The following is a 13,064-nucleotide window of genomic DNA, read 5'->3' as shown; positions in this document are numbered from 1 at the left end:
AGGGTTTCAGTGAGTCAGCAGGGTGGAGCAAGAGGAACTAACCAGACCAACTGAGATTCAGATTTGGCCATGGGCATGGGGCAAGGGCTCAACATAGGAAAGATGGTGCCTGCATGCTGGCTGCATGGAAAGAGGGCCCAACATAGGGGAAATGGCAACTGTTCCTCCAGTTTTCGCCCTGAAGTTACACAACTCAATCTCTCCCTATATGCCTCCAATGCCCCCAGAGTCATCTTCTCTCCACTGAAGCCCAGTTTGAGTGCCTGTGTGGGCTCTTTAAGAGGATATCTGGGTTTCCTGCAGCCTTCCATCCCACCCAGATGGTCAGGATCCCCATTTTTCACAGCCAGATATTGTGGGGGCTCCTCTTCCTGGCACCAGTACTCCGGGTTGGGGAGCCTGGTTGTGGGGCTGGAATCCCTCACTTCTCTGGGGTAACATCTGTGGCTGAGATAACCCTCCTGATTTTCAACCACCATACAGAAGTTTGGGGTCTGCCCATTTCATGTCTCCACCCCTCCTACCAGTCTTGACTTGGCTATTTCTTAGTTATAAAACTTCTGTTCAGCTACACTTCAGATGCTTCTTCAGGTTGATTGTTCTATATTTAGTTGTAATTTTGATTTGTTCATGGGATGAGGCAAACACAGCGTTTACCTATTCCACCATCTTGGATCTCATCCTTCCTCTTTACTGTTTCTTATTGACTTTTAATAGATATTAATCTAATGTCTTATTCCATTAAATAATAAAGAAATACATAACATTGATTTTACTTATGCTTAAAAACTATGTCTTCAAGTAATGTTTAACCAGCTTCTCAACTCTTATGGAGATTCAACTGGCAACTGATAAAATTCCAAGTCAGGATTACTTAATTACAAAACCTTTGTCTGTATTAACATGAAGGTATACTTTAGCTAGTAAGAAAATATTTTTTCTTTATAAAAAGTAGTATTTTTCAGAATTCTGGGAAATGTCAATGTAATTTTGCCTGTAGTCATACCACATGCAATGCTATTGAGAATATTGCTAACATTAACAAAAATATTTTGTAATTTCCTCAGTTATTGCTACTGGTGATGAGGGATGTAAAGTTGGCATGCTTTCATGTTTTGAGCATTTTCATTATCCACTACTGATTTTACACGTCACAAGCAATATTTGTTTTAGTTAAGATAGCTAAGAACATTTTTTGCTTAGGGATAGAGGTCAGGCTCTGATTATTCATATTTTTTAGGTCAGTGTATATAGAATACAATGAATATGTCTGAGTAAATACATGTACAATTTTGTACGTGAGTATTATACAATATTTATATATTTCTGTGACTTTAGTTTTAGTTAATCAGAACATAGAGGTTTGGGACCAAGGCATAGGTTTCAATTCTACATTGATTATTTAACTTAATTGTTTTCTGTGACCATTGGTAACATTCATCTTGCAGATATAAGCTGTGGTTCACCAGGGAACTTTGGCAAGAGAATTGGCTAGATCAGCAAGTCCATCTCCACTGTGGAAAAATAACTTGAAGCTCATCTCTGTTGATGGTGAGTCAGTTTCATCTTCATATAGGAAAGATCATGCTAGTATTATTTTATGTTTTCAGTGTTATCAAACAACAGTTTGGGTTAAACTTTGTTTTATGGGACATTATTGGGATGTTGACTCATAATGCTTCATTACTTCAGTCCAAAAGATTACACAAAAATCAACCTAACAGTGAAAAGGAATGCTAGTAATATTTTGGTGTTTACGAATATACCTCAAAGTAGTTTGATTAGCTTCTCTTTCATCTCCATTCTTATTTCCCTATAATACATGCTAGCTACCTTATAATTCATTTGAATGAACATTGGGTAGAACCGAATCATATGTTGTATGCTTTAAAATATATTACCAATTTCAGGAAATTTCAGGGTAACTTCCGTGCCAATGTAAAGATTCTCTTCCATTTTCAGATAGATTATTTGGTCTTTCAACTGGTAGCCATTGTTCATGCTTGCTACCCAGAGATCTAGTGGATGACAATATATGTTTAATATTATGAGTTAGTAGTGTATCTACTTAGCAATCTGTAGTTCACATCAATATCATTTAATGCATATTTAATCACCATAAATTCATTTTACTGTACTAGTAACATTTGTGACTTGACCCAGTCTTACCTAACCTTGAAGTATGTGTATATGTGATTATGTTATGCAAGTATATATAAATAGTGATACAGTTAGTAATGTTGCTTTGATCCTTGTTAGTCTAGTTGTTTTCACTTGAGTCATCTCCATTGTCAGGTTGTCAAAGTAAATTTTCTTTTACAGTCTTGCTTTGCTAGTATTCTGCCTTTTTTGTTGTTATCATTGTTATTATGTTTTTATTCTTCTCCTTTCAAGGCATAAACAAAGCCCAAGGTTTCAGACTGTAGGACCGATGCTCACTGAAGTCAAATGCAAGGCCTAACTGTAAGGAGAGGATCATTATACCACACAAGGTATATATGACATTGCATGATTATAACCATCTGTACTATATGTTTTTGGAAGAGGCCATGAAATAAAAAAAGGAATAGCATGGCACTATATTTGGAGAAAAGGTTTCATTGTGAAATTTGCGTTTCCTCCAAAAGGCTGAGTATTTCTATGGTAAGATTGGACTCTCTCTTCCAATGTTCTATAAGTAATTATTAAGTGTAACTTGATTGTTTTCAAATTTTTGTTCTTTGAATATATTATTTTTAGATGAGTTGTCTCAGTGTTGTTGTTATTATTATTATTATTATTTTATTTTATTTTTTTGTTTACATTAGTCCCACCTCAGACATTTTCAGTTGGGTCAGACTTTGGAAATGTCTTTAATACTATAATGCAAATCTAACAGAATTATTTAGTGTGTGAACTTGAATTTATCATAACTAGAATAATTGCTCTTGTAGTTAAAATGACAAAATACTATTTATTGAATATTTGCTCAGCTCTATGCTAAGTGCTTTCTATATCTCATTATATCTTCACAACAGTTATATGGTGTAGGAATAATTATCCCAGACTTATAGATAATGAAACTAAGACTCAAAGAGTTTAATGATTTGCATAAGGTTAGTGGCCCACCCAGGATTCCAATCCTGGACTATCTGACCTCAGAGCTTCTGCTCGAACCTCCTATTTAGAAGTGCTGTGTTAAGCTGCAGTAAGCTTTTATGTGTGCAGCTCACGACTGAGCCGCTTCATTTTTGAAGCATGGTCTGGCTAGTGCACAATGATTTTGTACTACTGATTGAGGTACACCAAAGTGTGTCTGGCCAAAACATTTGCTTTTGTGACTTTACCTGGGCACAACTTTTGACAGTCTATTAGTAGAGTAAGTATACTTAATGTTATGTGTGTATGCAAATGCATATATCATGTGTATGAATTCTTTAAGTAGATTCTTAACGATACTTCCTTGGAAAACTTGGTGCATCTTTAGTGTCTGCCCCACACTTCAGGTAGTAGAATTGTTGTTTAATTCACAAGTTTGCTAGAGGGTAAGACCCTTGTTCTGGCAAATTATTTACATATAAATATAAAACACATATGCTAAAATGGTGATATTAATTCTCTAACATATAATGAAATGTGAAATGTTAGTTTGACCATTGTTGAGGAAAGCCAAATGCATAAATTTTTTAGACATTATGGAAACTTACGATCCTGTGATTTTTATACTTAAAATCCTTCAATGGTTTCTGTTGTTTATACGATATAGATTATGTCCTCTTTAGTGTACATACAAGGTCTTTTCTTATTGAGCCATTGCATCCTACTTCATACTTACCTCTGGCAGCCCTCCCTTACCAACCAACATTATGTATACTCTTTACATGTCGGCCTTAGTTAAACTGAATCGCTTATAGTCACCCTACCATGATTAGTTATTTGGCACTTTTGTCTTCATTAATATTTTCCTTCTTGCTATTATGATCTTTCCTCTTTGCTCCTAAACAAGTAGCAACTTTTTATTCAAGACTCAGCTTTGTTATCTCTTTGAAGCTTTCCCTGACTACTGACTTGTTTTTGAACCTTACCTTCCTTGAGCCTTTCCAGTACATAGGCCTATTCTAGAACCTATATTTATTTTACCTATTTATTTATGTGCCTTTTTATAACTATACTATAGATTTCTTAAGGGCTTGTGTAAAGGCTATGTGTCTAATTAATTTTTATATCCCCAGTTTTTAACACAATATCTGGCACATAGTAGATTCTTAATAAGCATTTGTTGAATGAATGAATGAACAAATGAACGAACAAATGGTTAATCTCTATAGGATAGAATAGATGATTCTCATAGTTGGTGTGATAACGGTGATAAAGTGAATTCCAAGGTGAAGTGGAATATTCAGTGTGAAACAGTATCTTTCCTGAGACCTCACCATAATCATACTAGCTTCTTGGAGTCAGTGTATAGTGTTTGTCTGGAATTTTGTTATATTGAACATCCAAAAATTTATTATTGGAAATTTACCCATAATATTTAGATAGTTGATTTTTTTCATAAATATTGTATTTCAATAATTAATATGATAGATCTTGACTTAAGGACTCTGTTGTTTTTCTTAAGGAGGTCCACATGTGCTCTGGTGTTATAATCAGTTTAAAGTTGTAAAAGGACCCTTCTGCTTGAAAATTATGAAAAGTAAGTAAAAAATGAGCCTATTTGTTATCACACTTAAAGTTTCATTTGCTTTAAAACTGTGTAAGTCGTATGTCATATGCTCTTGATTAAAATGCTTATAATGGCCAGTATTATCTGAATGACAAAGTCTTACATAGCTTAGTAGTTTTACATTTTGAAAAACACTCATTTATCATATTACCTCTTTAGTAATATGCCAAGATTTAAGTTCGTTTATATTTTCTCTATTTATAATTTAGTGAGATTATATTAGTTAGACGTCAAATGTTCTTTGGTCATCAGCTTACATTATAATTTTAACTGTGGAAATGCTATACAATGACAATATTAAAAGAAAGCTTAAGGCTTCTGATATTAACTAGATTCTGTTAAAAGATTTTGTTTTAAACTATATAGAAACAACTTAAGAAAATATACTGAATTAGAATGAGCGATGCTGAAATAGTATATTCACTAAATAATTGAAATAAAATGAGGCACGTGTTGAGGGGGTTGGAAGGAATGAAATTTTCTTTGCTCAAGCTATAAACACTAAGACTTTTAATTTTGTAGGAAGACATTAAATACTCTGGTCATTCAACTTGTATATCCTTCAGTGTATTTAATAGGCAAAAATTTTAAGTAAATATGTGATTTGATTTGTGCTGCTGAGAAACAGTGATCAAAAATGGCAATAAAAGTCACATAATGAAATAAGAATACTAAGAAAATCCAAGGATTTTACCGTGGTGCATTATTCATTCAATTTCTGGCAGCCTTCATGATTACAAATCACTTCATTGACTAATAGACATTCTCAAAGTGAATTATGAATCAGGTTCATTTTTCCTGGTTGATAGTTGGCACATGCTGTAACTCTTACACATTGTGATATATCAAATTCTTGTAATAGTAAGAGATATAATCAACTCTTTATTTCAGGAAAAGCTTTCCAAAAAATGAAACGTAGTTGCTAACATTTTAACAGCACCGTGTAATTCCTGCCTTTGTATCACAGGGTGGAATGCACATTGATGATGTTATTTTTTAGATTAAAAAAAAATCTTTAGAATGATTTCCCATCAGGCATAAAACTCCTACTGATATCAGTTCTATAGGCTCCTTGAGTAGTCGCCTAAGCCTAGGTTGCAAAAACAGTTACATTTCTTTTCTTAATATTTAAAAATGCATGTTGGAGGAATTGTACATATTTTAACATTTTTCTTTGAAGAAAATTCAGTTTTCTCTAAATACCTAATTTTTAATGAGGCCTTGATGTTGCAAACCTAAAAATGTGGAGCAATTTAATGGTTATTATGAGAAATGGTCTCTTTTTGAGTAGGGAAAAGGGTCCATAGTGACATGAATCTTGAATCTTTCCATTCGTCAAACTGAATCCAGGAGGTCAATTCTGCTTTCAAATGCATTCTGTTCTCTTTTGACTTAATAAGAATTCTTCATGCATAACTACCCCAGCAGTTGAGTGGCAGAAAATTCCCATAGTACAATTGCATTTTCTGTAATCCCATCCACTTAAGCTATTAAAAATAAAATGGGTGCTCTTTAATGTGCTATATTCAAAATTTGAGAATCTTGAACAAAATTTAGTCATTACCTTAGTAAAAATGAAGTCCCTTCATTGAAAATTCTCAGGCATGGGAATGTAGGGCCCCAGTTGCTTAACAGAGTCATTATGAGACACTTTTATTACTAATATACTTGCATTTGATGAAGTAATTCTGTGTTTCTGATGAAGGCAAAATCATCAATGTTAAAGGAAGCGTTGCATATATAGGATCACAGAATTACACTGCCCTACATTCCCCCTATGTAAAAGAAGAGTAATTAGTATGCCAGAGTTCTAGTGCCTTTTAAGTTCCTTTATTTTTTTAATGAATAAGATTTATTTATATTATAATTGAAAATTGTTTTACTGCTATTTCATTGTCTTTAAAATGTTTCACCAAAATTTTTTGAGTAATATCCTTCTATATTAATTTATATGAAACTATAGAATCGTAATGCATAATTACATACAATTTTATAAACAGAATTATAAGCTTCTTATTTTGGTGTTTTATTCTGTTTAAAATTGTCTAAAGTTTTTGAATTTATGCACTAGCTACCTCAAAATTTAATTTTTAATCCCTAACACCATTAATTGTATGCCTCGTAGTTAAAATTGCTATTAAACAACTTTTATGGGATTAAATTTTTATTCCTCATCAGGCAGTTATTTTATTTGTTTATTCATTTATTTACTTTTAATACTTTATTTATTTTTGATGTTCAGTATTATTTTATATTAATTTCAGGTGTACAGCATAGTGTTTAGACATTTTTAAAATTTAAGAAGTGATCCCCCGGATTAGTCTAGTACCCACCTGGCAGTATACATAGTTATTACCATATTATTGACTATATTTTATATACTTTACATCTGCATGACTATTTTGTAGCTACCAATTTGTACTTAATCCCTTCCCCTTTTTCACCCACCCCTGTAACCCCCCTCCAATCTGGCAACCATCAAAATGTTCTCTATATCTACATTTCTCTTTTGTTTGTCTGTTTATTTTGGTCTTTAACTTCAACATATAAGAAAAATTACATGTAGGCAAATATATATATATTACATATTACATATATGGAGTATATATAATATGTAATATATATAATCAGTTCTTACATTCATCTAATAATTATGACCAAAATATCAATTCTCCAAAGATGTTTTTAATAATATAAACTATCCTGGGAGAATTTGAATTAAGGAATTAGAAATGGAGAGACAAAGGATCAATTTATTATAGAAAAAAAATTTAAGTCTTATAATTTTGGTAGAGTTTGTGAAATGACCATAAACTAAACTGTGGCCATAAAATGCTGCCATTTTCCATCCTGGCTCAGTGCTTTTTATCTTTGTGATACAGATATACATTTGGAATCTGGAAGTATTATTGTACTTCTTTAGGCATATTGAGGTAAGCAATATATGGTAAAATGGGCTTTTGTTACTGTGACCTGGCTATCAGACTTGGGAATAGAAGACTAGAAAGGAAGGCACAAAAAACAATTTTTATTGCCATAGAAATATGCTCAATATTTTGATTATTTGTTTGTATGGATTACATCAAATAGATTGCTAGATTGCCTCCATTTTGTGATTTACAACCTGATTGCTTTCCTTGAACAATTTAGCATTAGGACAGTCATTATGTGATAACATTAGTCTTTTGAAGTGCAAAAGATTTGAACTTTCTTGTGGTCTAATTTATCATATTTTTTATTGAACCATATTTTTGGTGTCATATTTAAGAAATTTTTGCCTAACTCAAGGTCTTGAAGATAAATCACTTGTGTTTCCTTTTTAAAAGTTTGTTTTAGCTTTAACGTTTACATTTGTGATCTATAGGTATAATAAAAAAATATGGTGAATGTTTAAATAAAAAAATTTATTTACAGTAAAAGACACATTGCCATTAATCACCCTCAAAATACTCCTCCTCACTTCAAACACACTTATCCCATCGTTCTTGCTACTTTTTGAAGCAGTTCTGGAAGTCCTCTTTCGTTAGTGTTTTAGTTGCGCTGTCATGGCTGCCTCAATGTCCTGAATCAACTCAAAACGTTTACCTTTCATGGTCATTTTGAATTTGGGGAAGAGCCAGAAGTTGCATGGTGCCAGGGCTGGTGAATAAGGTGGACGAGGGCATACTAATGTTTTTATTTGACAGAAATTGCCATACCAGAAGTGATGTGTGACATGGAGCCTTTCGGTGTGTGTGTGTGATCAACAAATATGGTAAATGCTGCTGCTGAGTGCCATCCAGTGGAAAGGCGGGGATCTTTAATACTAGAAACAGATCATTGAACTTTAGTAACAGTGTGTGAAAAGTTTCAACTTATTCTGTGCAGTCAGTCGGGTGTGAGCTATGGTTAAGAGAAGGTGTTTTTTGTTTTTTTGTTTTGTTTTGTTTTTGTTTTGTTTTGTTTTTAAATTGGGGAATATTGGGGAACAGTGTGTTTTTCCAGGACCCATCAGCCCCAAACTAAGTCGTTTTTTTTTTCACTCTAGTTGTGGAGGGCACAGCTCACTGGCCCATGTGGGAATTGAACTTGTGACATTGGTGTTATGAGCACTGTACTCTAATCAACTGAGCCAACTGGCCGCCCCCAAAAGGTGTGTTTTAAAGTGTGCTGTAAATCATCCTCCATCATGACAATGCTCCAAGTCACACATCACTTCTGGTATATGGCATTTTCTGTTAAATAAAAATATTATGGTGTGTCCTCATTCACCTTATTCACTGGATCTGGCACTGTGAGACTTCTGGCTCTTCCCCAAAGTCAAAATGATTCAGGACATCAAGGCAGTCATGACAGTGCAACTAAAGACACTCACAAAAAGGACTTCCAGAACTGCTTCAGAAAGTGGCAAGAAAGATGGGACAAGTGTATTTGAAGTGAGGGGTAGTATTTTGAGGGGGATTAATGGCAATGTGTCTTTTACTGTAATAAATTTTTTTTATTTAAGCATTCATTGTATTGTTTGATCACACCTTGTATTTTGTGTTAATTTTTGTGTATAGTGTGAGATAATGGTCTAACGTCATTTTTTGGCATATGGATCTTCAGTTTTCCTAGTACCATTAATTAAACAGGCTAGTTTTTCTCTCAATGAATTTTCTTTGCACCTTTGTTGAAAATCAATTGACCATAAATATAAAAATTTATTTCTGTACTCTCATTTCTCTTCTAGTGATCTATATGTCTATTCTTATGCCAGTAGCACATTGTGTTGATGACTACTGAAGTACCTTTATATTGTTTTGAAATGGGGAAATACACATGTAAGTTGTCCAGTTCTTCTTTTTCAAAATTGTTTTGGCAGTTTAGTGTTTTGCAATTCTATATAAATTTTAGGATCATCTTGTTTCTGCCAAAATGCTGTTGAAATTCTGGGAGGAATTGTACTAAATATGTGAATCAATCTGGGGAGAATTGCCATCTTAACAATACTGAACTTTCTACCCCATGAATCTGACATCTGATCTTCTTTTGAAGGTACCCTTTCTCTCCCTCTCTTCCAGTTGCTTTTAAGGTCTTTCTTTTTCCTTTTGGTTTTAAACAGTTTCATAATGATGTGGTTAAATGTAGACTTCCTTTTATTTACACTGCTTGGGAAGTTTTGACTTCTTTAATATATGAGTTGGTGTTTTTTGTCAGTTCTTGAAATTTTGTTGATCTCTTCAAATACCGTTTTTCACTGAATCCAAAATACCATTAATTGTAAGATGTACCATTATATACCACTAAAAAAGAATAAATCCTAATAAATCCTAATAGTATTATGTAATATATAATTGGTCATACTGACCCTGGTTGCTTAGAAATTTGGTATTTTTCAAAAGAATTTGGCAAATATTTTCTCAGTTACGTTGCTTGACACAGAGTCTGTTGCACGTATCTTTCTAAGAAAGCATAGCACAATTTTATAGACTTGTATATTTCTTTCTTAGGTCCTATAAATAATTAGTTGTGGTTTTGCAAGATGTCTGAGTCAATTTACATTGCTATAAGAAAATACCGTAAACTGGGTGGCTTAAACAACAAACATTTATTTCTTACAATCTGAAGGCTGGGAGGTCCAAGGTCAAGGTACTGTCAAATTCAGTGAGGGCCCTATTCCTGGTTTAGAGATGGCCACCATCTTGCTGTATCTTCATATGGTGGGGAGAGAGATCATCTCTCTTATGTCTCTTCTTATAAGGGCACTAATCCCGTTCAAGAGGGCTTCACCCTCAAGACCTAATTACCTCCCAAAGGCGCTACCTCTAAATATCAAATTGGGATTAGGACTTCAACATATGAACTTTTGGGGTACACAAACATTTAGCCTATAGCACATGAATGTAAATGACCACTCACTTGTGGTCATTATTTCAGTTATGAATGTTTGATTCAGTAATTTCAGATTGTGTGGCTCTCTGTATACACAATAGCTTCAAAAATCACTTTTCTGAAGTGTAGTATGCATTGCAATAACTTCTTTTTTTTTCTCCCCTACACTGTTGCCTCCAGAAGTCTGCAATAACTTCTTAATTGCAAATCATAATTTTTAAAATTTACTTTTTTAAAGGTGTACATGATTTAATATACAAATACATTATGAAATGATTACCACAGTCAAGTTAATTAATGCATCCGTAACCTCACATAGTTACCTTTTTGTAACTATGTGAGTGGTGAAAATACTTAAGGTCCGCTCTCAGCAAATTTCAAGTATACAATACAGTATTATTAACTACAATTCTGTACATTAGACCCCTAGAACTTATTCATCTTACGATGTCTGACAATTAAGCTTGCAAACTCATCCTGGAAAAAGTGCTACATACTTCATTGCTGAATATCACTATGGTCACCTCACCTTCGAAGTCTCCCCTTGGGAAGCTATGCACAGACGCCAGCACTTAGTCCACCCTTCAAAGCAATTTTGGAACTCTTTCTGGAATGGCCATCAGAGCTATTGTCATATTACCCTTATGTCCTGAATGTCATCAAAATATTTTCCTTTCAATATTTCCTTTATTGTTGGGTAAAGAAAGAAGTCATTGGGGGCCAGATCAGGAGAGTAGGGAGGGGGTTCCAATATAGTTATTTGTTTCCTGGCTAGAAACTCCCTCACAGACAGTGCCGTGTGAGCTGGTGCATTGTCGTGATGCAAGAGCCATGAATTGCTGGTGAAAAGTTCAGGTCATCTAACTTTTCACGCAGCCTTTTCAGCACTTCCAAATAGTAAACTTGGTTAACTGTTTGTCCAGTTGGTACAAATTCATAATGAATAATCCATCTGGTATCAAAAATGGTTAGCAACATCATTGCAACAAAGTTGGCGAACTTAATAGTCAGACTTCATATAACTAAAAGTTTGTACTTTATGATCAGCATCTCCCCATTTTCCCCATCCTCGTCCCTGACAACCCCTGTTCTACTCTCTGGTTCTATGACTTTGACATTTTTAGATTCCACATGTAAGTGAGACGATACAGTATTTGTCTTTTTCTGTCTGACTTATTTCACTTAGTATAATGCCGTTCAGGTTCATCCATGTTGTTGCAAATGACAGGATTTTGTTTTTTTTTGGGTGGCTGAATAATATTCCACATTGTGTGTGTGTGTGTGTGTATAGTGTATATTATATATAATATAAATTGTATAATATATACTATATAATATATTCTATATATACTGGATGTGCCAAAAAATGTGTACACATTTTAAGAGATGTTATCTATGTATTACATTTCAAAGTTGAATTAAATTACGGTAGAAATATGTAGTATGATATTCGCTCAAAAGATGGCATTAACAAATGAATGTTAGCATCACCATGCGACAGGCAGGACAGTCAAAGAAAATGGAGGAAGCACCATTGTCATTTGAGGAGTGCAAGACCATTTTGAAGTGGTATTTGAAATTCAAGAATTTTTGTGGAAGTACAATGACCATGGAGGTGTGAGTATGCAACAGAGCCACCAACACGCCTAACAATTACATGCATTCATGATAAGTTTGAGATGCATGATACTGTGTTATGTGCACAAGGGAAGATCCGGGAGGCCTCGCACAGCAGCAAGTTCTGCCTTTTCTGCTCTGGTGTTGGAACAATTTACACGCTTGCCACAGAAGTCAAGCAAACAATGTTCGCTGAAATCAGAAGTGTCTGGGCGCTGATGGTAACCACTTTGAGCACCTATTGTAATTGCAGAAGTCAAATGCTACTTGTATTCATCTTTTGTTATCAGTATATATTGAATATTGCAATTTTAATACAGTTTTCCTTTCTTAAAATGTGTATACATTTTTTTGGCACCCTCTGTATATGCCATATTTTCTTCATCCATCCATTGATGGACACTTAGTTTGTTTCCATATCTTGGCTATTTGTGAATAATGCTAAAATGAATATGGGAGTGCAGATATCTCTTTGAGATAATTATTTTTTTGGATATGTACATAGAAGTACAATTGCTAGGCCATATAGTAGTTCTATATTTAATGTCTTCAGGAACCTCCATCCTTTCCCCCTTAATAGCTATATTAATTTATATTCCAACCAACAGTATACAATTGTTCCCTTTTCTTCACACCTTCACCAACACTTGTTATTTCTTGTCTTTTTTATTATTATTATTTTTTAAATCGGGGAATAGTTGTTTTTCCAGGACCCATCTGCTCCAAGTCAAGTCATTGTTTTCAATCTAGTTGTGGAGGGCACAGCTCACTGACCCATGTAGGAATAGAACCAGCGATCGGGGTGTTATGAGCACTGTGCTCTAACCAACTAAGCCAATCAGCTACCCTATATTTTGTCTTTTTGGTAATAGCATCCCTAACAGGTATA

General features: G+C 34.0%; 1 long non-coding RNA gene across 4 annotated transcripts in view; it reads left to right on the top strand.

Moving 5' to 3' along the window:
- LOC117024819 (uncharacterized) overlaps window positions 1–13,064 on the top strand; it is a 204,801-nt gene that overhangs the window by 17,291 nt on the left and 174,446 nt on the right. For all 4 annotated transcript variants that reach the window (XR_004423520.1, XR_004423519.1, XR_004423518.1 and 1 more), the window contains exons 3-5: window positions 1,449–1,551; window positions 2,395–2,492; window positions 4,601–4,675. This is a non-coding gene — a long non-coding RNA (uncharacterized LOC117024819). The remainder of the gene's footprint in view (window positions 1–1,448; window positions 1,552–2,394; window positions 2,493–4,600; window positions 4,676–13,064) is intronic.

The sequence above is a fragment of the Rhinolophus ferrumequinum genome, chromosome 7 (assembly GCF_004115265.2).
Source record: "Rhinolophus ferrumequinum isolate MPI-CBG mRhiFer1 chromosome 7, mRhiFer1_v1.p, whole genome shotgun sequence".
NCBI lineage: Eukaryota > Metazoa > Chordata > Mammalia > Chiroptera > Rhinolophidae > Rhinolophus > Rhinolophus ferrumequinum.
Note: the sequence above shows the minus strand (reverse complement) of the source record. Positions and strands in the feature narration are given on the sequence as shown.